The sequence below is a fragment of the Petromyzon marinus genome, chromosome 25 (genome assembly GCF_048934315.1).
Source record: "Petromyzon marinus isolate PM22_M1 ecotype Great Lakes invasive population chromosome 25, UKy_Petmar_22M1.pri1.0, whole genome shotgun sequence".
NCBI lineage: Eukaryota > Metazoa > Chordata > Hyperoartia > Petromyzontiformes > Petromyzontidae > Petromyzon > Petromyzon marinus.
In genome coordinates, this window is record NC_133691.1 from 14,606,826 (window position 1) to 14,634,456 (window position 27,631).

Sequence of the window (27,631 nt, forward strand, 5' to 3'; positions counted from 1 at the left end):
CAAGAACTAAGAGACATAGTGTGGCCATGTGGCCTTAATGAGAGAGACTGACTCCACCTTAGCTTGCAAGAACTAAGAGACATAGTGTGGCCATGTGGCCTTAATGAGAGAGACTGACTCCAGCTTAGCTTGCAAGAACTAGGAGACACAGTGTGGCCATGTGGCCTTAATGAAACTCACTCAAGCTTAGCTTGCAAGAACTAAGAGACACAGTGTGGCCATGTGGCCTTAATGAGAGAGACTGACTCCAGCTTAGCTTGCAAGAATTAAGAGACGCTGTGTGGCCATGTGGCCTTAATGAGAGAGACTGACTCCAGCTTAGCTTGCAAGAACTAAGAGACACAGTGTGGCCATGTGGCCTTAATGAGAGAGACCGACTCCAGCTTAGCTTGCAAGAACTAAGAGACACAGTGTGGCCATGTGGCCTTAATGAGAGGGACTGACTCCAGCTTAGCTTGCAAGAACTAAGAGACAGTGTGGCCATGTGGCCTTAATGAGAGAGACTTACTCCAGCTTAGCTTGCAAGAACTAAGAGACAGTGTAGCCATGTGGCCTTAATGAGAGAGACTGACTCCAGCTTAGCTTGCAAGAACTAGGAGACACAGTGTGGCCATAATGAGAGAGACTGACTCCAGCTTAGCTTGCAAGAACTAAGAGACAGTGTGGCCATGTGGCCTTAATGAGAGAGACTGACTCCAGCTTAGCTTGCAAGAACTAGGAGACACAGTGTGGCCATGTGGCCATAATGAGAGAGACTGACTCCAGCTTAGCTTGCAAGAACTAAGAGACACAGTGTGGCCATGTGGCCTTAATGAGAGAGACCGGCAGAACAAAGTTGACGTTGGAATGAAGACAAATGGACGAGGAAGGACACGGACTGCGTTTCACGCATCGCCGAGTGCGTCTCGAAACCTTACCACGCCTACATATATTAACGGACATCGATTAAAGTCGTCCCATTAGATTTACAATTAGTCTGAATCTTTAGTACACATTTAATGCTTAGGAATATAAAACATGTTGTAAGAGAATACAGGTCGTTTAAACAAATTCAAATATTGCTTACTACAACCAAAGCTCATTGAAGAGTCGTAATTTAAAATCAAATGGCAGAGCAAAAGATTTTAATTAATTTCACTGCTTCCATTATAACATTAACGAACCTGTGGTGGGCCCATTGCTTGCATATTAAACACTCAACACGAGTCATTGTTATTGACTTCTTGCCGTTTCAGTGGCACATATCGCACAATATATACACAATTTTGCCATCTTCTTTGGTTATTTCGGTAAAGTCACGTAGAATAAGATAAAATAATAAATTGATAAAATAAAATAATAATATTCTCACGACGTTTCGGCCACAACACAAGTGGCCTTCATCAGACAGTCTCGTCCCCTTCACCTGATGAAGGCCGCTTGTGTTGTGGCCGAAACGTCGTGAGAATATTGTGTTATTTTATCAATTTATTATTTTATTCTCATTCTACGTGACTTTACCGAAAGAACCAAAGAAGATGAATCCTTGCAGTCACGAAAGCTTTAAATCGAAATTTTGCCATCGTCTGTTTTGCAAAATATCGTCGCCAGAACATTTATCTTAAGTGCATTATTCCTGACCAAATGTTAACGATTAACAAAAGCGCAATAATTAAGGTTGCGCATAAAAACCTCACACGAGGCGAAAAATCCCTCAAGGGCCCATAAACTACAATCGCGTTTAAACACATAAACTGTACGTATATATCAATGCACACATTGTGTAGCAGCAGCATGATTATTATTAAACTCACCTTTAATAACGAGGCACATAAACACGAGTAAAAGTGTCAATATTAATGTGCCACTGTACACGACGTGACGTCGCTGAGGCCCCGCCCCCCCACGGTGAACGGTGACGCAACGCTTACAGTGCCCGCGTCACGGATTGGCGCCTCGCGTGCACAGAGCGAGGCAGCAGCAGCAGCAGAGCCAGAGGGGGGGCGTTGCCTAGGCGACGTCGGCACCCTCACGATCGACTCCACGGACAAGCTGTGTGTCACGTGGTGACGCCCACACCACCAACACCACCCGCCCCTTACTGGACGTCTGTGAACAAGAGCTTCATAGCGCTTCGGATTTCTCCAGGGTCGATACAGCGTGCGCGGCACCTGTACGCGGCGAGTCCTCGTTTAACGCGGTAGATGCGTTCCTGAAAAGTGTCGCGTTAAGCGGAAACTATTTTCCTCCCGTAAATAATAATGTCCACGCACGGTAAGATGGGGGTCCAAATAACTGGAGGGGACGCCGCCGCCGCCGCGTTACCGTCTCATCTCGCTCAACCGCGCAGCTCAAGAAAGTAGTCCGCTCAGAAAGCGCGTTGTGACGGAGAAAACGCGTTGTAGTGAAAACGCGTTATCGTGTGAACACGCGGGACAGACCCAGGTGTTGTGGGTTAACTCCCCGAGATAAACTTTCTCCCAAATTTGCGTTTTATACGCCCGGCGCTCTGCCAATAATTGTTGTGAGCGTCGCTCCTCTGCCCTCTGTTGTTCATGGAGGGAGACTGCACCCCAGTGCCCAGTATCATCCTCCGCGAGCCTCTTCAAAATGCTGATCTTGACACCGCTGGAAGCAGTCATCGGCCTTGACCTCACCTCACAACAGTGCAATTTTAACAGCTCAACATCAAAACACAATAATGGGTCGCTTGCACCAATCGCACAACATCTCAGCATTGACTCTCAGCTGTTAAATTTTGATTTAAAGCTTTAGTGACTGCAGAGATTCATATTCTTGGTTCTTTCAAATTTTCTTGTTGTGGTTTTCACACCTGATGATGATTGCTTGTGTTGCAGTCAAAAGGTCGTGAGAAATTTATTGTTTTATTTTTGTATTATTATATTGTTTCCCTTCGACGTGACTTTCCCGTGTAGAGGGGGTCACGTGTGTCACCATAATTGCCCTAATCCTACATCTCGTGCTGCGTAATATTTTCCTTTCCATATTATCTGTGACACACATAATGAGGACAACCGGTAATCCAAATGAAACCAGAGGTGGGAAATCTGTTCTTTATATTATTAATTTCAGGCAATGTGAACACAACTTTTAGAAACACCGATGCAGCTATACACGTGCCATATTGGCCAGAAATTCAGTTGATACTAATAGGGTTTATTTGCCAGTATTGTACATTATTTAAATTACTTTTGTTTGGGCGGCAGGGTGGTGCAGTGGTCACGCCCGTGCATTACATCTTCTGAAGGACTGCCTGGCTTCGCTTTCCTCATTCTGGTCCCTTTCTCTGCATGGGTTTACTCCCATAGCAAAACAACAACAACATACAATGTAACTGGTACTAGCCAAACATCCAAATTACTCCTGCGAAAAGTTGGCAGGCCCCTCCTGAAAAAGAGTCTTGAGACTCAGTGAGGCTTTCCCAGGGAAACAAGCCTACTAACAACATTGTTTCACTGCATGTGAAAAATAAAGATTTTCAGGATTAAATCTGTGGCTGTTTTCATTGAAACATCACGTTACGTTCAAGTGATAATTGTAACTGGCACACAGTATCCCTTCACTTTGGCGCGAGGAACTACAGACGAGGGAAGGCGGCAGTCAAATGGTGAGCAGCTGGCAACAAATCCCCCCCCACCACTCCTGCCCATGCTCTGTTGTCCTCTTTATATAAAGATGTTATCGGCCAATTAATGAGAGTTTGTACTCTTTGGTTGTTTAGGTAAAGTCGCGTAGGTAGAACAAATAATAATGGATCACGACGTTTCGATTGCCACACAAGCAATCGACGATTTTTTTATTAGTTTTTTCTACCTACGTGACTTTACCGAAAGAACCAAAGAGTAAGGATTCCTGCAGTCACGAAAGCTTCAAATCAAGATTAATGAGTGATTACATGTGGGAGGAAATCGGAGCACCTGGAGAAATCCAAGCAAATGGGGGGGCCAACGCTCTATCACAAATCTATAGATGGAACAGGCGGAGTCCACATTATTCCACACCGCCTTCTCTACCTCCTTGACGACCAAGGGGTGGGAGTTGTCGCAACATTTTTGTGATCCACCAACCCTCACCTCCACGTAGTCGTGGATTACAGACATACATAGCCACCACAACCATCCGGCTAAAGTAGCTGTAATGCACATCTAAAATTCTACAAAAGTTGATGGGGCAAATGTCGTAGGTCAATTGGTTTGATTTCTATGCGCATTAACCAGTCTCTAACGTATGCACATTTAGATTCGCATTCGGCCGCCAATGGAACAGGTGGTGTCCAAAAGGAAAGTGGATGTACTGATTGTATCTTCATTGCGGGACTCATCCAGCAGTGGATTTACATGGGTTTCAGGTATCCACGTGTGGACGGGCAATAAACACTGGGGCCACCTGGCGGTAAATGTTTGGCGGTGCACATTGGGACCGGCTCACACGTCACTGGCCCCAGGCAGCCCCCAGCCACTGGCATGCAACACAGCGAAGGGAATCTCCCACCAATGAGGACCACGCACAACCCAGGGTGCAGTCCTAGAACTTGGACTCGCAAACACAACAAAACCCATAGCCGCCAACCCACACGGTTTACCCGTATTCTGTTGGGGGAAAGTGAGTTGTCAGGTCCATACGGCAGACGGCCGTTTCAATACGGGCAACATTTTTGTTAAGTTTATTTGTGTGTTTCTCCCTTGTGATGGGACTTTGTAGGATGGACGTTGGGATTTATAAGGGGCACGGGGTGACCAACAAGGTCTGAATTGGTCTGTAATAAGGTAGGCACTGATGAGGGGTTGACAGCGATGCAAACCCCACACAATACAAAACGCCAAACGGCCAGTAACAACAAAAAATAATAATACATAACTGTCCAATGAGTAATTAGATAATTAAGATCAAAGAAACGCGTTTCTTAAATTGATCAAGTTTATTGTTGCAAGAGTTTGGGAAAACAGGAAGACCGAGTGGGGATTCCAGAGTGGCGCAGTGCAAACTGATAAATCTGAAAAGAAGAGTGAGGTGACCTGCATGGTGGTGAGCGGGTGGGTGAGTAAATGGGTGAGTGTTTGAGTAAACGACTGGAGGAGTGTGTGATAGGGTGATTGAGTCAGTGACCGGATGAGTGGGTGACTGGATGCGTGGGTGACTGAATGTGTGGGTGATTAGATGAGTGGGTGATTGAGTGGGTGACTAGATGAGTGGGTGACTAGATGAGTGGGTGACTGGATGAGTGGGTGATAGGGTGATTTAATTAGTGACTAGATGAGTATGTGATAGGGTGATTGAGTGGGTGACTGGATGAGTGGGTTATAGGGTGATTGCGTGGATGACTGGATGAGTGGGTGACTGGATGCGTGGCTGATTTGATGAGTGGGTGATAGGGTGATTGAGTGGGTGACTGAATGAGTGGGTGACTGGATGAGTGGGTGACTGGATGAGTGGTTAACTGGATGAGTGGGTGATAGGGTGATTGAATTAGTGACGAGATAAGTGTGTGATAGGGTGATTGAGTTAGTGACTGGATGAGTTAGTGACTGGATGAATGTGTGATAGGGTGATTGAGTTAGTGACTGGATGAGTGGGTGACCGAGTTGTTTAGTTGAGTGCGTTGTTGTGAACTGCAGTGAGGCGCGGTGGTTGAACGCAGAGTGGATGAGACGAAGCGGTCAAAGTGTCTGGTAGACCGAGTCCCTTAACGTGGGTGGAGGGGGGAATCAACGAGGGGAAGTTCACTGCAACATTCACCATGGTGGTGCTAGTAGTCGCAGCGAAAAAAAGTGATACAGGGCTGACTGAATGAAGGTTGAGGCGAGGATGCAAGGTGGTGTAGAGGAGGCGAAGAGGAGGGTAGAGGAGGTGAGGTGGTGAGGAGGCGTAGAGGAGGGTGCCCCGCTCTTGGCGTTGATCTTGGTGAACATGTGTCCGCGCCCCGTCTCGTAGCTCTGCCCGGTGCTGATGCAGCCTCCACCGGCCGCAGCGCCCAGCGGCCTCGCCGAGTCGGTACCCAGCTCCGCTCTGAGCAAGCTCTCCATTGCACGCTGTCTGCTCGCAGCGACAAACACAACAATAAACTCCCCCCCCCCCCCCCGTCCTGTGTGGCCTCTAACACAGGGGTCCTCAACCCCCGGGTTGCAAGAGCACTACCGAAAGGGAACACATACTGATGCCTATCTGAATGCAGATTGGCATCATCACCCCGCACAGAAATCCTTTCTCAACAAGATGCTCATACATCTGGCTAAAACAGTGTCAGATGGTCAAAGTCTGAGGAGAGAGATTAAACATGTCAAAGAAACGCTACGATTGAATGTCTACAATAATGCTCAAATTAACAGAGCAGTGAATGCTAAACCAAGATCAAACAGCAATACTGCTGAATCAGGTTATTAAACAATTAAAATACCATATATCGTGGGAGTAACTGACAAATTAGCTAGTAGTCGCAGCTAAAAAAAAAGTGATACATTAATGACAGGGCTGAATGAATGAAGGTTGAGGCAAGGATGCGGGGTGGTGTAGAGGAGGCGAAGAGGAGGGTAGAGGAGGTGAGGTGGTGAGGTGTTGAGGTGGCGTGGTGAGGAGGTGAGGTGGCGTGGTGAGGAGGTGAGGTGGCGTGGTGAGGTGGCGTGGTGAGGAGGCGTAGAGGAGGCGAGGAGAATGGTAGAGGAGGTGAGGTGGTGAGGAGGCGTAGAGGAGGCGTAGAGGAGGCGTAGAGGAGGGTGCCCCGCTCTTGGCGTTGATCTTGGTGAACACGTGTCCGCGCCCCGTCTCGTAGCTCTGCCCGGTGCTGATGCAGCCTCCACCGGCCAAAGCGCCCAGCGTCCTCGCCGAGTCCGTGCCCAGCTCCGCTCTGAGCAAGCTCTCCATTGCGCGCTATCTGCTCGCAGCAACAGACACAACGATAAACTCCCCCCCCCCCCCCCCCCCGGTTCCATGTGGCCTCTAAATACTTATTTCCTTTGGAGAGATGATTTATCGGACGAGGCCTAAATGGTAAAATAACACACACAGCGTTTACCAAAAGGGAACGCATACTGAAGCCTATCTGAATGCAGATTCGCATCATCACCCCGTACAGAAAACCTCTCTCATCAAGATGCTCATACATCTGGCTAAAACAGTGTCAGATGGTGAATGTCTGGGGAGAGAGATTGAACATGTCAAAGAAATGCTACGATGGAATTTCTACAATAATTGTCAAATAATTAACAGCAATGAATGCTAAACCAAGATCGAACAGCAATACTGCTGAATCAGGTTATTAAACAATTAAAATACCATATATCGTGGGAGTAATTGAGAAATTAGCTCGAGTTTTGGAAAAGCAAAAAGCTAAACATCTAAGTAAGATTTGGCACGGTACACAAAATTCAAAAAATAGTATCTTGTACTTAAGATGAATTGCCTAAGTTGTCAACGGATGGTGTGTATCAGATTAATGGCTTATGTGGCAGATGTTATATTGGACAGATGGGACGTAACATTAGCGTAAGACTAAAGGAACACCAAATAAATATTAAACACTCTCAAACATAACTGTCGGAAGTTGCAGTACATGCTTGCCAACAAGAACACTTAATGTATTTTGATAACGATGAAGTGTTGTGTAAAACTCATTATTACTGGCCAAGACTAATTCGAGAATCCATTGAAACTGAGAAAATTTGTATTATTTTAACCTCTCTGACAGCTACAGGCTTAGTGCGGCCTGGAAGCGTATTATTAAGTAATTGTGAGTGTAAGATGAGGAGATGAAGGCAGAAGAAGACGTGGGGCGATGTGGTGATGCGGTCGAACGTGGTGGCCCGAGGAGCGGAGGGAGAGATGGCGCGGGACGGGGCGGTGTGGAGAAGGTGGCAAGGACGGCGGACCCCACGTGAGTGGAACAAACGCGTGGAGGAAGAAGACATCTTACATTTATCATTACTTATAGAGGAAACATACTAATTAAATGATTACTAATCAATTATATAATTTCAATAATCCCCCTCCTCGCCTCTGATTTCTGCACCTGATGGGTTCAGTAATGACATCGTCTTTCTCTATTTAAGACCGGAAGCAGGTGGATGGCTTCACTATTCTGGCAAATCGCCCGATGATGCTGGATGTAATTACCAGCGAAACGTCGTACTCATCTTGTGGATTTACTCTCCAAAACACCGGTGGGCTGAAGTAGTAACTAAGTGGAGTTTTGTTTACGTGACAAATTCCTTACTAATTGGCTGTGTCAGGTGATGGAGGATTATGACACATTTATACTTACACGATCTAACCCAAAAACCTTTGTTATTAAATTAGGACAATTTATTAAATATATTGTATACTAGAAAATACAGCAATTGACTAAAAATATACAGCAATAGATGTAACCTCGCAGCAGTGAACGTGACGAAAGTTCATCATGGAAATGTCCGCTGCACAAAACCTTGAGTTCATCGCCCCACACGTGGTACCTCAGCCTCAGGATGAAATAAATCATCAGGGAGTTCTCCGTGAGCATCGTGCGCGCTCCAAATCCAGAGTTGAGCCGCGGTCTCGGCACCCAGCCAGCCGCCTTCTCTTCTTGGGGCAGTCGGAGTCCAGCGCGCTATCGAAGGGCACGTGGTGAACGCTCAGGATGTGTCTCTTGAGCTTCGACTTCTGCGTCGCTCCGAGGGAGAGATGGCGCGGGACGGGGCGGTGTGGAGAAGGTGGCAAGGACGGCGGACCCCACGTGAGTGGAACAAACGCGTGGAGGAAGAAGACATCTTACATTTATCATTACTTATAGAGGAAACATACTAATTAAATGATTACTAATCAATTATATAATTTCAATAATCCCCCTCCCCGCCTCTGATTTCTGCACCTGATGGGTTCAGTGATGACATCGTCTTTCTCTATTTAAGACCGGAAGCAGGTGGATGGCTTCACTATTCTGGCAAATCGCCCGATGATGCTGGATGTAATTACCAGCGAAACGTCGTACTCATCTTGTGGATTTACTCTCCAAAACACCGGTGGGCTGAAGTAGTAACTAAGTGGAGTTTTGTTTACGTGACAAATTCCTTACTAATTGGCTGTGTCAGGTGATGGAGGATTATGACACATTTATACTTACACGATCTAACCCAAAAACCTTTGTTATGAAATTAGGACAATTTATTAAATATATTGTATACTAGAAAATACAGCAATTGACTAAAAATATACAGCAATAGATGTAACCTCGCAGCAGTGAACGTGACGAAAGTTCATCATGGAAATGTCCGCTGCACAAAACCTTGAGTTCATCGCCCCACACGTGGTACCTCAGCCTCAGGATGAAATAAATCATCAGGGAGTTCTCCGTGAGCATCGTGCGCGCTCCAAATCCAGAGTTGAGCCGCGGTCTCGGCACCCAGCCAGCCGCCTTCTCTTCTTGGGGCAGTCGGAGTCCAGCGCGCTATCGAAGGGCACGTGGTGAACGCTCAGGACGTGTCTCTTGAGCTTCGACTTCTGCGTCGCTCCGTATGAGCAGTCGCTGCAAGAGAAGGGCTTTTCCTCTGGAACACAAGACATCCACCGTTGAGCACACACACGCTAATACATAATTTATTCATCACCATGCAGTGGATGCCATAGCATCACTATGTATATGGGACGTTTTATCAATCACGGTTGCTGACCTCAGGCCCGATTAGCACGGTTGGCTACGTATGGTACTAAAGAAGTTCAACATACGTACAAATAGTAGAAAAGCAAGATACTGATTTCCTGAAGAATACCAGAAGAACACATTTTTGGGGCTTATTTTGAAGCCCCAACATTTTGCACTTCTCCGTGTGGTTGATGTTGATGCAGAGCAACAACTATAATTTAACATTGAGGTGGTTGAGCCAGATTATTCCCTGACAGCTCATTAATTACACAATAATTACCTGCAATAGAATGAGTAAATGTGCATGGAAGTTAGGTGTTAGTACAATGAAGAGGAAATTCCCATTGTGGAAATGACTCGGTCTATACATTCAAAAATGTTCCCCAAATTAACTCACTTGTTTAAATAAAATTTACCCCGGTTAAGAAATTGATACTTTTTGGAATTTGTCAAGCAATGTATTTTGCTTAGTTTTCTTCCAATGGTGCTATTGGCTCCATGTCATGAGATGAAGTATCCCTGTGCAACTCTCACACAGCAGTGAACCACCTCATGTAAGGGAACAGCTCGTGGAAGGAGATATCATTGCACTACTCATGACTTCCCTTCGTGGCTGTTTTTTATCCACTAGGAGGTTATTGCAATTTCCTACACATCACGCGACATCAGAAGTGTTTGCTGGAAGAAGTGTTTGGTAACTGGATAAGACCATCAATGAGAAGCCAGTTTAATCATGGCTCGGTGACTGAAACCCAGAGTTTCACGGTTTAACCCAACATCTGAGCAGCACCACATCAGATCTCTAGACTCCTCAGCGCAGGCATACAGATATGGTCAACATATGCGTACATTAACTAATTTGTGAAATTATGAATTACATCCAAATGAAATGTAGTGTGTGCATTACTAGGACGTACCTAAAGGTGCCAGGTTGGGTTCATCCACCTTGGGGATGCTCTGCTCCACGCAGCCTCCTGCTTCCGTGCAGTCCATCCTCTTGATGTCCGAATTCTGGCTGTTGCTACTGCTGCAATTGGTGACGCTGGTGGTGGTCTTCTTTCTTTTAATGGACTTAGGTCTACTTCGCTTTTTCTTCTTCTTCTGCTGCAAGGCCATCAACACTTCCATGCTCGTAATAGGATCGAGAGCAGCGTATGGTTTATTCTCACTGACTGGTGAAGCAGTTTGTTGATGTGGAACTAGGCCAAAGCATTCAGGAAAATTGGATTTCATGTCATTTATCTTAACGCCGCTATCTTTTGTCGAAGAATAATCATGTTCAGGCTTCGGTGTGTACAAGAACTGTGCGTGAAGACTTTCATGAGTTTTCAGGATTTCAATAGGACATAAAAATCCGCAGACTGAGCACATTTCATAGGGCGACGGTGGATTCAACACCGCATTGGCAAAACTGCCGTTATTCACCAAGCCTGGTGCACCCTTTATCATGTAATCCTTCTCATGGGTCTTCAAATGCCTTTTTAATTTTCCTAGCTGATCAAACCTTTGTCCGCATATGCCGCACCATTGATCACGGGTCTCCTTATGCGTTCTTACGTGGGCTTCTAGGCACCATGCCAGTTGGAATTTTTTCCCACAGACGTCACAAGAGATAAGTTTTTTCGTTCTTGTAATTCTACCGGATTGAGGTGGGGTTGAGATGGGTGCTGGTGAAGTGCCATCGATGGTAAAGGCAATTCTCCCAGCACCACCTTGACTCGCAGCGGAGTTGCTCTCGCACATCTGAAACAAAAGACAAAGGTCACGCGCATGACACCCGTGTCACGAGTGTACTCACAAAGGCATACTTAAGGTGACATAAGATTAATATATACTAGAACTCATTATACCAGAATTCCACAATATTGCAGTTCCTATCATGTACGATTTTACCCTCTTATCCACCCAAATAATATTTTGTTTCTTAACAACAATGACTAACTACCTCCATTTTCCTAATGTTACCCACCAAATAGGCCTTTCTGTAAATACACACCAACAATATAATGATTGCACCACACGTTCAGTCCACTATTCACAACACTCTGACTCGCAATCTCCATATAAGATTGTAATATCATTTCTGTACGAGGGCCTGTCAAAAAGTTTTGAGAATGGACACTTTTTTCTAGATTTGAAGTTTTCCTGACTGCAAGGATCCATACTCTTTGGTTCTTTCGGTAAAGTCACGTAGGTGAAAAAAAAGAACCAAAGAGAATGGACACTTTTTTACAAACAACTACGTAAATTATAGTCTTCAATAAAAGTACAGTATAGTACATTAATGGCACTTATAAGTGAACGTCATTATCTCTCATGCTAAATATTACAATGTTAACTAGTTACCCAGGAAAGCTTCATTGAGTCTAAGTACTGCATTTTCAGAAAGGTCCCGTTGCATTGACATGTTTGTGTGAGTGGAACCCAGAGACCCCACCTTGCATATGGGGAAATAACACAACTCCACACAGATGGATTCAACCCACAAGCTCAAAGCATTCCCTGTTCAACAAAGTATTCAGTGTAATGTTTAATATAATAAATTTGGTAATATACAGTATCGTAATTGTATAGTGAATATACAGCAGTGTGGTATACAGTAGGGTTAGTAAAATAATACATAGTGTAATATTACAAGTCTAATATTATTGTAATCTAAGGAATAGGGTAGTGTATAGTAACGCAGTGTATAATTCAATGTTGGGGTCTGTCTATGGCAGTTTATAATACAAATATTATTTCGAGGTATATTATAATAATTTTTGCGACATAGAAGTGTAATGTATAATGACTTATTGTTAGTAGCTCGGCTTAGTGGAGAATATGTGGAGAATATATTGAGTACATTGATTATATTGATGTAGTTTATATTTAGTTCTTTCACATCGGTTTATTGTATGATAGTTGGGTAGTTGCACTTCTTTGGCATCAATATACTAAATGCCTCTGTTGATATGTAAACCCTGACTTTAACATAGCTACTTCCGTCACCAGTTACATGCTAATTCCTCACATTAACATCATGCTCATCTCCCAGTAACATGCTAATTTCTGACTTTAACATCCTGCTAATCTATCACATTAACACAGCTACTTCAATGCTAAATTATTCTGTTGATATGTAAACTCTTTTGGCAAGGCGCTCTGCTCCTCCCACCCAGCTTAAAATACGCTGCGAAGCTTAGCAGTGTTCATTGGAGCGCTGTCTTTCCGACAGTTCTGTTTCTTCACCTGAGGAAGGCTACTTGTGTTGTGGCCGAAACGTCGTGAGAATTTTCTTTTATTATGTTTTATTTTTATTAGTTTATTATTTCCCTTCTACGTGACTTTACCGAAAGAACCAAGAAGATGAATCCCTGCAGTCACGAAAGCTTTAAATCGAAATTTATTCAAATCAAGTTGTTTTCTTTTTACCACAGTACTTTATGGAATCCTCAAGAATAAATGCATTTTTAGAAGTATTAAACTACACTTGAAGATGTGTGAGAATGTAATTCTGCAGATGCAAGCACAGGCAAACTCGTATCTGCATATACAAGTTTCTGGGCCTCCTCACTTCACCAAACCCGCATTGACCGGCATGGTGAAGTATGGTTAAACAACTCCCACGAACGACATGGTGTGGGGGAGGCCTCTATCAAAACGCTGGATCGACAAAGGGCTGATACATGTCACGACATTGTTTGTTAAGATCGTTCTCTCGTCAGCACAAGCCGTCTATGTGGACAATAGAGGGCACGACACACGTGTACACGATGTTTGTGTGCGTATATTCAGCTTGTGTATCACGTCATAATTATATAAGGTCGCGATTATGCTCAAAACGAACCAAATGTATAACATCACGAATAACTTTGGAGGTCTCCAGAGCCTGAACAATATTTGAAGTAGACACTGACCCTCGTCACGAGTTCTTATGAACTATAAACTAAACTATAAACTATTTTTATTTTACCAGGTAAGGCCCACTGAGCTATATAACTCTTATCAGAAGCGACCTGGACACAAATGATAGCGCAACGAAAGTGGCTTATCATGTGGACATTTATAGCAGTCAAGTACTCTAAACTCACGTTTCTAAATGTGGAGGGGAACACCGAAGGACCAGGAGAAGAATCTACGCGACCACAGGGGAAAAAAATAAACAAATACAGAGCAGGCGTCAGGGTCACGATGGAACCTCCACGCTGCTGTAGGCCTAGCGAGGTAGTTAACATCTCGACACCGCGGCGCCCCTTATTAAAAGCTTAGCCATGTCTAGCAAGGTTATTGACTCATTTCACTCGACTCACGGCACCACAAGTAATGTATTAAACAAATAAAACAATAATAAAGTAGAGAGGCGCTACTTACATTTAACAATGTTGTTGTTAACTTTAAAAGGAGCGCGTTTCTCTCTGGCTTGCAGTCCGGCGTTCGCGGTCTCCACTTCCTGGATAAGCCACGCTCGCCGCGGCTATGCCCCGCCCACTGTCGTGCAAGCCACGCCCCCGCGGATCGGGCCAAGCTCATCCCACGGTGAAAGCACCACATCCACAATCGGAATCTTTATTTACAAACAGTCCTCGACTTACGAACGCCCAAATTACAAACAGCCGCCCTTCAGAAACAACTGGCATGAAATATAAATTATTTTATATCGCCTGAAAACGTGAACTCGCGCTTGTGAGTGAGTGCGTGAGTGTGAGGAGGGGGCACAGGTGGTGCATCAGCCAGTCATCTCAGTCATCTCAGTCAGTCGACCCGTGGCACCACCTGGGTCTGCCCCGTGACCTCCTGCCAGCGGGCGTTCGACACTTCACGTGGCCTCAAGGTGCACATGGCCTGGCACAAGCGTCGTGGTGACGTCACCGACACTTAGTGGCGAATGGCTGTTGTTGTTGTGAGACAGTGATAGAGTGTGTTTCGTAGTTTCATTTATTTGGTATATCCCTGTGAGCCATTCGGCTCTTGAATCGGGTGCAATCGCAACAAAACAAAAACATGAACAAGAAAACATCTTAAAGTGACTTTGTGCATGTGCAAACAGAAAATCCAGGAAAAAACATCAAAATATTCCTGAAATAGCACCGTACACCAACGCTGTGTGCAAAAATCCCAGTGGGATGCAAGTCAAACAACAACATCCACAAGACAACTAAGATTAAGGCCATCAGTCTAACTCCGTACTACAATAAACAACATGGCCAAACCAAAACACTTTTAGAAATCACCAAAATAAAGCCATAAATGCAATGTAACAGTGATCATAGGAACTGTGACAGAATTTTTAACAATAAACTACATAAATATGTAACACCAAACCCTACAGCCACAGCTGGCTGCATGAGTCACTCCACAAACAACAGGAGCATCAGTCGGAGTATCACATTTTTCAATGCACCTTCAAGATCAGGACACTAAATCAAAATACAGATAATACTTTGCAGTGGTCATCCGGAGCGAAACATTTTATTTTATTTTAGGCCACTGAATAGCAGTGGCAGCTAGGGGTGTACAACTCCTCTAGAGCAGTTTTGAGTGAAGATCTCATAGGTAGTGATTCAAGTTGGAGTTTATTGGCAGTATGGTAGCTTTTATCAATTCCAAACGGAACATAGGGGGGAAGCAGTGCTTGTGTCGATTCAGAAAACCAATTTTTATTTTTGTCTTTTTACCAATAAAATCAATGTGATCTTCAAAATTCAGTTTTGAATTCAGGATGACCCAAAGATACTTATAGAACTTGACTTGCTATATTTGATCATTATTTAAGGATAGTCATTTGGGAAAAATAACTTCCTGCTTTAGTCCCAGTGAGAAGCATAGCACCTTGGTTTTGGAGGTATTTAGGACTAGTTTAAGAGCAACTAGCTGATGTTGTAGTTTGTTGAAATCACCCTGGAGCTTAGCAATCACGTCATCCAGAGAGCGGCCAGCAGTAATCAGTATCGTGTCATCTGCAAAAAGATTTACCCTGGAATGATCCAGGTCAGTGCCCAAGTCATTGACATAAAGAGAGAACAAGGGGGGCCGAGGATGGAACCCTGTGGAACCCCTTTTGTTACCTTAACACTGTTTGACCTCCAACCATCTGTGAATACAGTTTGGGTGTGAGAAAAGAGGTAATTTTTAAAGCATTTTACTGTGTTTTTGGAAAAACCGAGGCAACTTAGTTTACCAAGCAGGGTGTTGTGGTCTACTGTATCAAAAGCTTTGGACAGGTCAAGAAAAATACAGGCACAGTACTGCTTATTATCAAGGCTAGTGTCAATTTGATTCAGAGAGTCTAATGCAGCAGATGTGGTGCTGTATTTTTTTCGGAACCCAGATTGTTTTTGATGTAGTAGATTGTTGGTGGACAGGAAACTGCTAATTTAGCAGTTCAATAATTTTTCAAAAATTTTCATCAATGGGGACAAAATCGAGATAGGTCGGTAGTTATTGGGATCATCTTTAGGGCCCCCTTTGTGAAGTGGACGGACATAGGAATGTTTCCATTCTAGAGGAACTGATGCTTCTTTGATGGACAGGTTGAAAATGTGGGCTATAGGTTTGTATATTAGGTGACCAACAGTTAGTAGAGCAAAGACGGGAAAACTATCTGCCCCGGTAGAGGAGGACCCTTTGAGGTAGGACAGCTGTTTCAGAACATTACTTTCGTGGATTGGCTGGAAACTAAATTCGTTTAATGTTTGGACAGGGGTGTAGGAATTTGCATGAGCAGGGGTGACTCCCAATACATTATCAAAAAGATTACCAGCTTCAGAAAAATGAAGGTTAAAATTGTCAACTATTTTTTTGGGATCTGAAAAATATTCCCCATTTCGGTTTAGCTCAACGGGCAGGTCTGTTTTGGATGCCTTTTCGATAGATTTGATTGTTTTCCAAAAAATCCTGGCATTTCCATGTGATTCCAGGAGAGGCATCTATTCCTTAAAATCCTGTACTCTAGCCAGTCATTTACGAAATTACTTTTCTGAGCACATGCCCAAGCCTTGTGTTGCGTCGACTCAGCCTCAGATGAGTTCCTGGTGCGGTGTGGAGTGAACATCGCTACTGGGAGAGACAAAGGCGACCGTGGAGGAGAATCCTCCAGGTGCTCACTGATACACTCACCAACTTTACCTCACCAATTACACCTCACCAACCTTACCTCACCAACCTCACCACACCAATTACACCTCACCAACCTCACCTCACCAATCACACCTCACCAACCTCACCACCCCAATTACACCTCACCAACCTCACCTCACCAATTACACCTCACCAATTACACCTCACCAATCACACCTCACCAACCTCACCTCACCACCCCAATTACACCTCATCAACCTCACCTCACCAATTACACCTCACCAACCTCACCTCACCAATTACACCTCACCAACCTCACCACCCCAATTACACCTCACCAATCGCACTCACTGCAACAACTGCACTTACCGCACTAACTATAATCACTACTATAGTCTTGGTTCTTTCGGTAAAGTCACGTAGAAGGGAAATGAAAAAAGTATTTTATTATTTCCCTTCTACGTGACTTTACCGAACGAACCAATAATATGAATCCCTGCAGTCACGAAAGCTTTAAATCGAAATATAATCACTACCCCACCACACTCAGCTCATTCACCAAACACCAACTCCACTCACCGCACAAATGGCACTCATCACACCTACTACACTCACCACACCAACCACTACATTCACCACACCACCCACTACAATCACCACACCAACCACTACATTCACCACACCAACCACTACATTCACCACACCAACTACTACATTCACCACACCAACCACACAGTCACCATACCAACCACTACATTCACCACACCAACCACACAGTCACCACACCAACCACTACATTCACCACACCAACCACTACAGTCACCACTCCAACCACTACATTCACCACACCAACCACTACATTCACCACACCAACCACTACATTCACCACAACAACCACTACGTTCACCACACCAGCCACTACATTCACCACACCAACCACTACATTCACCACACCAACCACGCAGTCACCATACCAACCACTACATTCACCACACCAACCACTACATTCACCACACCAACCACTATATTCACCACACCAACCACTACATTCACCACATCAACCACTACATTCACCACACCAACCACTACATTCACCACACCAACCACTACATTCACCACACCAACCACTATATTCACCACACCAACCACTACATTCACCACACCAACCACTACATTCACCACACCAACCACTACATTCACCACACCAACCACACAGTCACCAGACTGACTGCACCCATCTCATCCACTGCACCAACCTCACTCATCTCACCAATCAAAACTCATCTCAACGACCGCAATTCACCACCTTACATGCTGCCATCTACATCAGTGGCCAGCAGATGGCAGCATCTAGAGGCCACATTCTTGGCCAGTCGATGGCAGCATGGAACGGAGGTTACCGAGCAATCTATAAACGTACAATATTTATTTTGGCTCTCAACAAGGCGTGAAATCTCAGGTAGGTCTGGTTACTCACACGTACACATTATTTGGTGAGGAATTGGCAAGACGTCCCAAGCAGAATCCTAAAAATTAGAGACTCAACAAGGCATCTGTGGATGAAGTCAGGCCCGTGTCTGTCTGCTCGATTATTTCATATCTGTCAACCCCTTATCAGGGCCGAGCTTATCACAGACCAATTCAGACTTTATTGGTCACCCCGTGTCCTTATAAATCTCAACGTAGTGAAAACGCGTTATCGTGTGAACACGCGGGACAGACCCAGGTGTTGTGGGTTAACTCCCCGAGAAAAACTTTCTTCCAACTTTGTGTTTTATACGCCCAGTGCTCCGCCAATAATTGTTGTGAGCGTCGCTCCTCTGCCCTCTGTTGTTCATGGAGGGAGACTGCACCCTAGTGCCCAGTATCCTCCGCGAGCCTCTTCAAAATGCTGATCTTGACACCGCTGGAAGCAGTCATCGGCCTTGACCTCACCCCACAACAGTGAAATTTTAACAGCTCAACATCAAAACACAATGATGGGTCGCTTGCAGCAATCGCACAACATCCCATCATTGACTCTCAGCTGTTACTTGTGTAGAGGGGGTCACGTGTGTCACCATAATTGCCCTAATCCTGCAACTCGTGCTGCATAATATTTTCCTTGCCATATTACCTGTGACACACATAATGAGGACAATCGGTAAGTCAAATGAAACCAGAGGTGGGAAACCTGTTCTTTATAATATTTTTAATAAGCAATTTGAACACGACTTTTAGAAACACCGATGCAGCTATACACGTGCCACATTGTCCAGAAATTCAGTTGATACTAATAGGGTTTATTTGCCAGTATTGTACATTATTTAAATTACATTTGTTTGGGCGGCAGGGTGGTGCAGTGGTCACGCCCGTACATGACATCTTCTGAAGGACTGCCTGGCTTCGCTTTCCTCATTCTGGTCCCTTTCTCTGTATGGGTTTACTCCCATAGCAAAACAACAACATACAATGTAACTGGTACTAGCCAAACATCCAAATTGCTCCTGCGAAAAGTTGGCAGGCCCCTCCTGAACAAGAGTCTTGAGACTCAGTGAGATTGCTTGTGTGGCGATCGAAACGTCGTGATCCATTATTATTTTTTCTACCTACGTGACTTTACCGAAAGAACCAAAGAGTAAGGATTCCTGCAGTCACGAAAGCTTCTAATCAAGATTAATGAGTGTTTACATGTGGGAGGAAATCGGAGCACCTGGAGAAATCCAAGCAAATGCTCTATCACAAATCTACAGATGGAACAGGCGGAGTCCACATTATTCGACACCGCCTTCTCTACCTCCTTGACGACCAAGGGGTGGGAGTTGTCGCAACATTTTTGTGATCCACCAACCCTCACCTCCACGCAGTCGTGGATTACAGGCATACATAGCCACCACAACCATCCGGCTAAAGTAGCTGTAATGCACATCTAAAATTCTACAAAACTTGATGGGGCAAATGTCGCAGGTCAATTGGTTTGATTTCTATGCGCATTAACCAGTCTCTAACGTATGCACATTTAGATTCGCATTCGGCCGCCAATGGAACAGGTGGAGTCCAAAAGGAAAGTGGATGTACTGATTGTATCTTCATTGCGGGACTCATCCAGCAGTGGATTGATATGGGTTTCAGGTATCCACGTGTGGACGGGCAATGAACACTGTGGCCACCTGGCGGTAAATGTTTGCCGGTGCACATTGGGACCGGCTCACACGTCACTGGCCCCAGGCAGCCCCCAGCCACTGGCGTGCAACACAGCGAAGGGAATCTCCCACCAATGAGAACCACGCACAACCCAGGGTGCAGTTCTATAACTTGGACTCGCAAACACAACAAAACACATAGCCGCCAACCCACACGGTTTACTCGTATTCTGTTGGGGGAAAGTGAGTTGTCAGGTCCATACGGCAGACGGCCGTTTCAATACGGGCAACATTTTTGTTAAGTTTATTTGTGTCTTTCTCCCTTGTCATGGGACTTATAAGGGGCACGGGGTGACCAGCAAGGTCTGAATTGTTCTGTAATAAGGTAGGCACTGATGAGGGGTTGACAGCGATGCAAACCCCACACAATACAAAACGCCAAACGGCCAGTAACAACAAAAAATAATAATACATAACTGTCCAATGAGTAATTAGATAATTAAGATCAAAGAAACGCGTTCCTTAAATTTATCAAGTTTATTGTTGCAAGAGTTTGGGAAAACAGGAAGACCGGGTGTGGATTCCAGAGTGGAGCAGTGCAAACTGATAAATCTGAAAAGAAGAGTGAGGTGACCTGCATGGTGGTGAGCGGGTGGGTGAGTAAATGGGTGAGTGTTTGAGTAAACGAGTGGAGGAGTGTGTGATAGGGTGATTGAGTCAGTGACCGGATGAGTGGGTGACTGGATGCGTGGGTGACTGAATGCGTGGGTGATTAGATGAGTGGGTGATTGAGTGGGTGACTAAATGAGTGGGTGACTAGATGAGTGGGTGACTGGATGAGTGGGTGATAGGGTGATTTAATTAGTGACTAGATGAGTATGTGATAGGGTGATTGAGTGGGTGACTGGATGAGTGGATGAGTGGGTTATAGGGTGATTGCGTGGATGACTGGATGAGTGGGTGACTGGATGCGTGGCTGATTTGATGAGTGGGTGATAGGGTGATTGAGTGGGTGACTGAATGAGTGGGTGACTGGATGAGTGGGTGACTGAATGAGTGGGTGACTGGATGAGTGGTTAACTGGATGAGTGGGTGATAGGGTGATTGAATTAGTGACGAGATAAGTGTGTGATAGGGTGATTGAGTTAGTGACTGGATGAGTTAGTGACTGGATGAATGTGTGATAGGGTGATTGAGTTAGTGACTGGATGAGTGGGTGACCGAGTTGTTTAGTTGAATGCGTTGTTGTGAACTGCAGTGAGGTGCGGTGGTTGAACGCGGAGTGGATGAGACGAAGCGGTCAAAGTGTCTGGTAGACCGAGTCCCTTAACGTGGGCGGAGGGGGGAATCAACGAGGGGAAGTTCACTGCAACATTCACCACGGTGGTGCTAGTAGTCGCAGCGAAAAAAAGTGATACAGGGCTGACTGAATGAAGGTTGAGGCCAGGATGCAAGGTGGTGTAGAGGAGGCGAAAAGGAGGGTAGAGGAGGTGAGGTGGTGAGGAGGCGTAGAGGAGGGTGCCCCGCTCTTGGCGTTGATCTTGGTGAACACGTGTCCGCGCCCCGTCTCGTAGCTCTGCCCGGTGCTGATGCAGCCTCCACCGGCCGCAGCGCCCAGCGGCCTCGCCGAGTCCGTGCCCAGCTCCGCTCTGAGCAAGCTCTCCATTGCGCGCTATCTGCTCGCAGCGACAAACACAACGATAACTCCCCCCCCCCCCCCCCCCCCGGTCCCGTGTGGCCTCTAAATACTTATTTCCTTTGGAGAGATGATTTATCGGACGAGGCCTAAATGGTAAAATAACACACACAGCGTTTACCAAAAGGGAACGCATACTGATGCCTATCTGAATGCAGATTCGCATCATCACCCCGTACAGAAAACATCTCTCATCAAGATGCTCATACATCTGGCTAAAACAGTGTCAGATGGTGAATGTCTGGGGAGAGAGATTGAACATGTCAAAGAAACGCTACGATTGAATGTCTACAATAATGCTCACATAATTAACAGCAATGAATGCTAAACCCAGATCGAACAGCAATACTGCTGAATCAGGTTATTAAACAATTAAAATACCATATATCGTGGGAGTAATTGAGAAATTAGCTCGAGTTTTGGAAAAACAAAAAGCTAAACATCTAAGTAAGATTTGGCACGGTACACAAAATAAAAAAAATAGTATCTTGTACTTAAGATTAATTGCCTAAGTTGTCAACGGATGGTGTGTATCGGATTAATGGCTTATGTGGCAGATGTTATATTGGACAGATGGGACATAACATTAGCGTAAGACTAAAGGAACACCAAATAAATATTAAACACTCTCAAACATAACTGTCGGAAGTTGCAGTACATGCTTGCCAACAAGAACACTTAATGTATTTTGATAACGATGAAGTGTTGTGTAAAACTCATTATTACTGGCCAAGACTAATTCGAGAATCCATTGAAACTGAGAAAATTTGTATTATTTTAACCTCTCTGACAGCTACAGGCTTAGTGCGGCCTGGAAGCGTATTATTAAGTAATTGTGATTGTAAGATGAGGAGATGAAGGCAGAAGAAGACGTGGGGCGATGTGGTGATGCGGTCGAACGTGGTGGCCCGAGGAGCGGAGGGAGAGATGGCGCGGGACGGGGCGGTGTGGAGAAGGTGGCAAGGACGGCGGACCCCACGTGAGTGGAACAAACGCGTGGAGGAAGAAGACATCTTACATTTATCATTACTTATAGAGGAAACATACTAATTAAATGATTACTAATCAATTATATAATTTCAATAATCCCCCTCCCCGCCTCTGATTTCTGCACCTGATGGGTTCAGTGATGACATCGCCTTTCTCTATTTAAAACCGGAAGCAGGTGGATGGCTTCACTATTCTGGCAAATCGCCCGATGATGCTGGATGTAATTACCAGTGAAACGTCGTACTCATCTTGTGGATTTACTCTCCAAAACACCGGTGGGCTGAAGTAGTAACTAAGTGGAGTTTTGTTTACGTGACAAATTCCTTACTAATTGGCTGTGTCAGGTGGTGTAGGGTTATGACACATTTATACTTACACGATCTAACCCAAAAACCTTTGTTATGAAATTAGGACAATTTATTAAATATATTGTATACCAGAAAATACAGCAATTGACTAAAAATATACAGCAATAGATGTAACCTCGCAGCAGTGAACGTGACGAAATTTCATCATGGAAATGTCCGCTGCACAAAACCTTGCGTTCATCGCCCCACACGTGGTACCTCAGCCTCAGGATGAAATAAATCATCAGGGAGTTCTCCGTGAGCATCGTGCGCGCTCCAAATCCAGAGTTGAGCCGTGGTCTCGGCACCCAGCCAGCCGCCTTCTCTTCTTGGGGCAGTCGGAGTCCAGCGCGCTATCGAAGGGCACGTGGTGATCGCTCAGGACGTGTCACTTGAGCTTCGACTTCTGCGTCGCTCCGTACGAGCAGTCACTGCACGGGAAGGGCTTTTCCTCTGGAACACAAGACATCCACCGTTGAGCACACGCACGCGCTATGCCATAATTTATTTATCACCATGCAGTGGATGCCATAGCATTACTATGTATATGGGATGTTTTATCAATCACGGTTGCTGACCACAGGCCCAAAGGCCTAAAATGCCAAATGGCCAGCAACAAATACCTCCGATTAGCACGGTTGGCTACGTATGGTACAAAAGAAGTTCAACATATTTTTGGTTCTTTCGGTAAAGTCACTTAGAAGGGAAACAATACAAGTTCAACATACATACAAATAGTAGAAAAGCAAGATACTGATTTCCTGAAGAATACCAGAAGCAGACATTTTTGGGGCTTATTTTGAAGCCCCAACATTTTGCACTTCTTCGTGTGGTTGATGTTGATGCAGAGCAACAACTATAATTTAACAATGACGTGGTTGAGCCATATTATTCTATTACAGCTGATTAATTACAAAATAATTACCTGCAATAGAATGAGTAAATGTGCATGGAAGTTAGGTGTTAGTACAATGAAGAGGAAATTCCCTTTATGGAAATGACTCGGTCTATACATTCAAAAATGTTCCCTAAATTGACCCACTTGTTTAAATAAAATTTACCCCGGTTAAGAAATAGATACTTTTTGGAATTTGTCAAGCAATGTATTTTGCTCAGTTTCCTTCCAATGGTGCTATTGACACCATGTCATGAGATGAAGTATCCCTGTGCAACTCTCACACAGCAGTAAACCACCTCATGTAAGAGAACAGCTCGTGGAAGGAGATATCATTGCACTACTCATGACATCCCTTCGTGACCGTTTTTTATCCACTAGGAGGTTATTGCAATTTCCTACACATCACGCGACATCAGAAGTATTTGCTGGAAGAAGTGTTTGGTAACTGGATAAGACCATCAATGAGAAGCCAGTTTAATCATGGCTCGTTGACTGAAACCCAGAGTTTCACGGTTTAACCCAACATCCGAGCAGCACCACATCAGATCTCTAGACTCCTCAGCGCAGGCATACAGACATGGTCAACATATGCGTACATTAACTAATTTGTGAAATTATGAATTACATCCAAATGAAATGTAGTGTGTGCATTACTAGGACGTACCTAAAGGTGCCAGGTTGGGTTCATCCACCTTGGGGATGCTCTTCTCCACGCAGCCTCCTGCTTCCGTGCAGTCCATCCTCTTGATGTCCGAATTCTGGCTGTTGCTACTGCTGCAATTGGTGACGCTGGTGGTGGTCTTCTTTCTTTTAATGGACTTAGGTCTACTTCGCTTTTCCTTCTTCTTCTGCTGCAAGGCCATCAACACTTCCATGCTCGTAATAGGATCGAGAGCAGCGTATGGTTTATTCTCACTCACTGGTGAAGCAGTTTGTTGACGTGGAACTAGGCCAAAGCATTCAAGAAAATTGGATTTCATGTCATTTATCTTAACGCCGCTATCTTTTGTTGAAGTGTAATCATGTTCAGGCTTCGGTCTGTACAAGAACTGTGCGTGAAGACTTTCATGAGTTTTCAGGATTTCAATAGGACTTAAAAATCCGCAGACTGAGCACATCTCATAGGGTGACGGTGAATTCAACACTGCATTGGCAAAACTGCCGTTATTCACCAAGCCTGGTGCACCCTTTATCATGTAATCCTTCTCGTGTGTCTTCACATGCCTTTTTAATTTTCCTAGCTGATCAAACCTTTGTCCACATATGCCGCACCATTGCTCACGGGTCTCCTTATGCGTTCTTACGTGGGCTTCTAGGCACCATGCCAGCTGGAATTTTTTCCCACAGACGTCACAAGAGATTAGTTTTTTCGCTCTTGTAACTCTACCGGATTGAGGTGGGGTTGAGACGGGTGCTGGTGAAGTGCCATCGATGGTAAAGGCAATTCTCCCAGCACCACCATGACTCGCAGCGGAGTTGCTCTCGCACATCTGAAACAAAAGACAAAGGTCACGCGCATGACACTCGTGTCACGAGTGTACTCACAAAGGCATACTTAAGGTGACATAAGATTCATATATACTAGAACTCATTGTACCAGAACTCCACAATATTGCAGTTCCTATCATGTACGATTTTACCCTCTTATCCACCCAAGTAATATTTTGTTTCTAAACAACAATGACTAACTACCTCCAATTTCCTAATGTTACCCACCCAATAGGCCTTTCTGTATATACACACCAACAATATCAGAATCAGAAAGGGTTTTATTCGCCATGTAAGTTCACACCGACACGGAATTTACTTTGGCAGGATGGTGCATACATTCAACATATAGGAATTTAAAATCTTAAATAAGTTTTAAACAAGTCTTACTATAATAAGGGTTAAAAGTCTAACACCAAGGGGCTGAAGTATATAAAATTAAATAAATATCGAATATAAAATAGCTTTAAGATATAATTTAAAAATAAAAAATACAAATAGGGTAACATAGTTAATATCGGCAAGGTGTCGTTATGTAGATCAAATGTTAAAAACAGTGTTAGCCCTTGGCCTTGTTTAACAGGCCAGCAGCAGATGGGAAGAAACTGTTTTTATGGCGTGAGGTTTTAGTCCTGATGGACCGAAGCCTTCTGCCGGAGGGGAGTAACTGAAACAGAGAGTGTCCAGGGTGGGAGAAATCGGCCATAATCTTCCTCGCTCGCCTCATGGACCTTGTCGTGTGCAGGTCCTCGAGGGTTGGTAGATTGCAGGAAATTACCTTCTCAGCAGTGTGGATGATACGCTGCAGTCTGCTCTTGTCCTTGGCAGTGGCAGCAGCGTACCAGACGGTTATGGAGGAGGTGAGGATGGATTCAATGATCGCTGTATAGAATTGCACCATCATTGTCTTTGGTAGGTTGAATTTCTTCACCTGCCGTAGAAAGTACATCCTCTGTTGAGCTTTCTTGGTGAGGGAGCTGATGTTCAATTCCCACTTGAGGTCCCGGGAGAGAATAGTGCCCAGGAAGCAGAAGGACTCTACAATTTTGACTGGGGAGTCTAACAGGGTGATGGGGGTGTGTGGTGCTGTATTCTTCCTGAAGTCCACAACCATCTTTAGAGCATTTAGCTCTAAGTTGTTCTGGCTACACCAGGTCACCAGATTGTCAGCTTCCCACCTATAGTCAGACTCATCCCCACCAGAGATCAGCCCAATGAGGGTGGTGTCATCCGCAAACTTCAATAGTTTGACGGTCAGATGATTGGAGGTGCAGCTGTTGGTATACAGGGAGAAGAGCAGAGGGGAAAGGACGCAGCCCTGAGGAGTTCCGGTGCTGATGGACCTGGAGTCAGAGACTTGTGTTCCCAGCTTAACGCACTGCTTCCTGTCAGACAGGAAGTCTGTGATCCATTTACAGGTGGTGTATGGCACGTTCAGCTGGAAGAGCTTGTCCTGAAGCAGGGCAGGGATGATGGTGTTGAAGGCAGAGCTGAAGTCCACAAACAGGATCCTGGCGTAGGATGCTGGGGCGTCCAGATGCTGTAGGGTGAAGTGGAGGGTCATGTTAACTGCATCGTCCACAGACCTGTTGGCTCTGTAGGCAAACTGAAGGGGGTCCAGGAGAGGGTCTGTGATGGCTTTGAGGTGTGCCAGGACCAGGCGCTCAAAAGACTTCATTACCACAGATGTAAGGGCGACCGGTCTTTAATCATTTAGTCCTGTTGGCCTTAGCTTTTTGGGCACAGGGATGATGGTGTAGGACTTGAGACAGGCTGGTACATGGCATGTCTCCAGGGAGGTGTTAAAGATGTTGGTGAACACCGGAGACAGCTGGTCAGCGCAGTGCCTGAGGGTGGCTGGAGAGACAGAGTCCGGCCCGGCTGCTTTGCGTGGATTCTGCCTCTTGAAAAGTCTATTAACTTCTCCCTCCTGAAAGGAGATAGTCGTCTCTGTAGTATTGGTGGGGGATGGGGCCTCTTGGGTTGGAAGGGGTGGTTCAGGACAGTCCAATTGTCTTTCAAATCTACAGTAGAACTCGTTCAGGTCGTTGGCTAGGCGGGAGTCGTTAGTGGTGTGGGGGGCTCTGGGTTTGTAGTTGGTGATCTGCCTGAGCCCTCTCCAGACAGAAGCAGCGTCGTTTGTAGAGAACTGGTGTTTTAGTCTCTCTGAGTACAGTCGTTTAGCCTCTCTCACCGCTTTGCTAAACCTGTTCTTCGACTCCTTGAATCTGTCTCTATCTCCACTCCTAAACGCTTCCTCTAATAATGATGGCACCACACGTTCACTCCACTATTCACAACACTCTGACTCGCAATCTCCATGTAAGATTGTAATATAATTTCTGTACGAGGGCCCGTCAAAAAGTTTTGAGAATGGACACTTTTTTACAAAAAAATACGTAAAATAGTCTTCATTAAAAG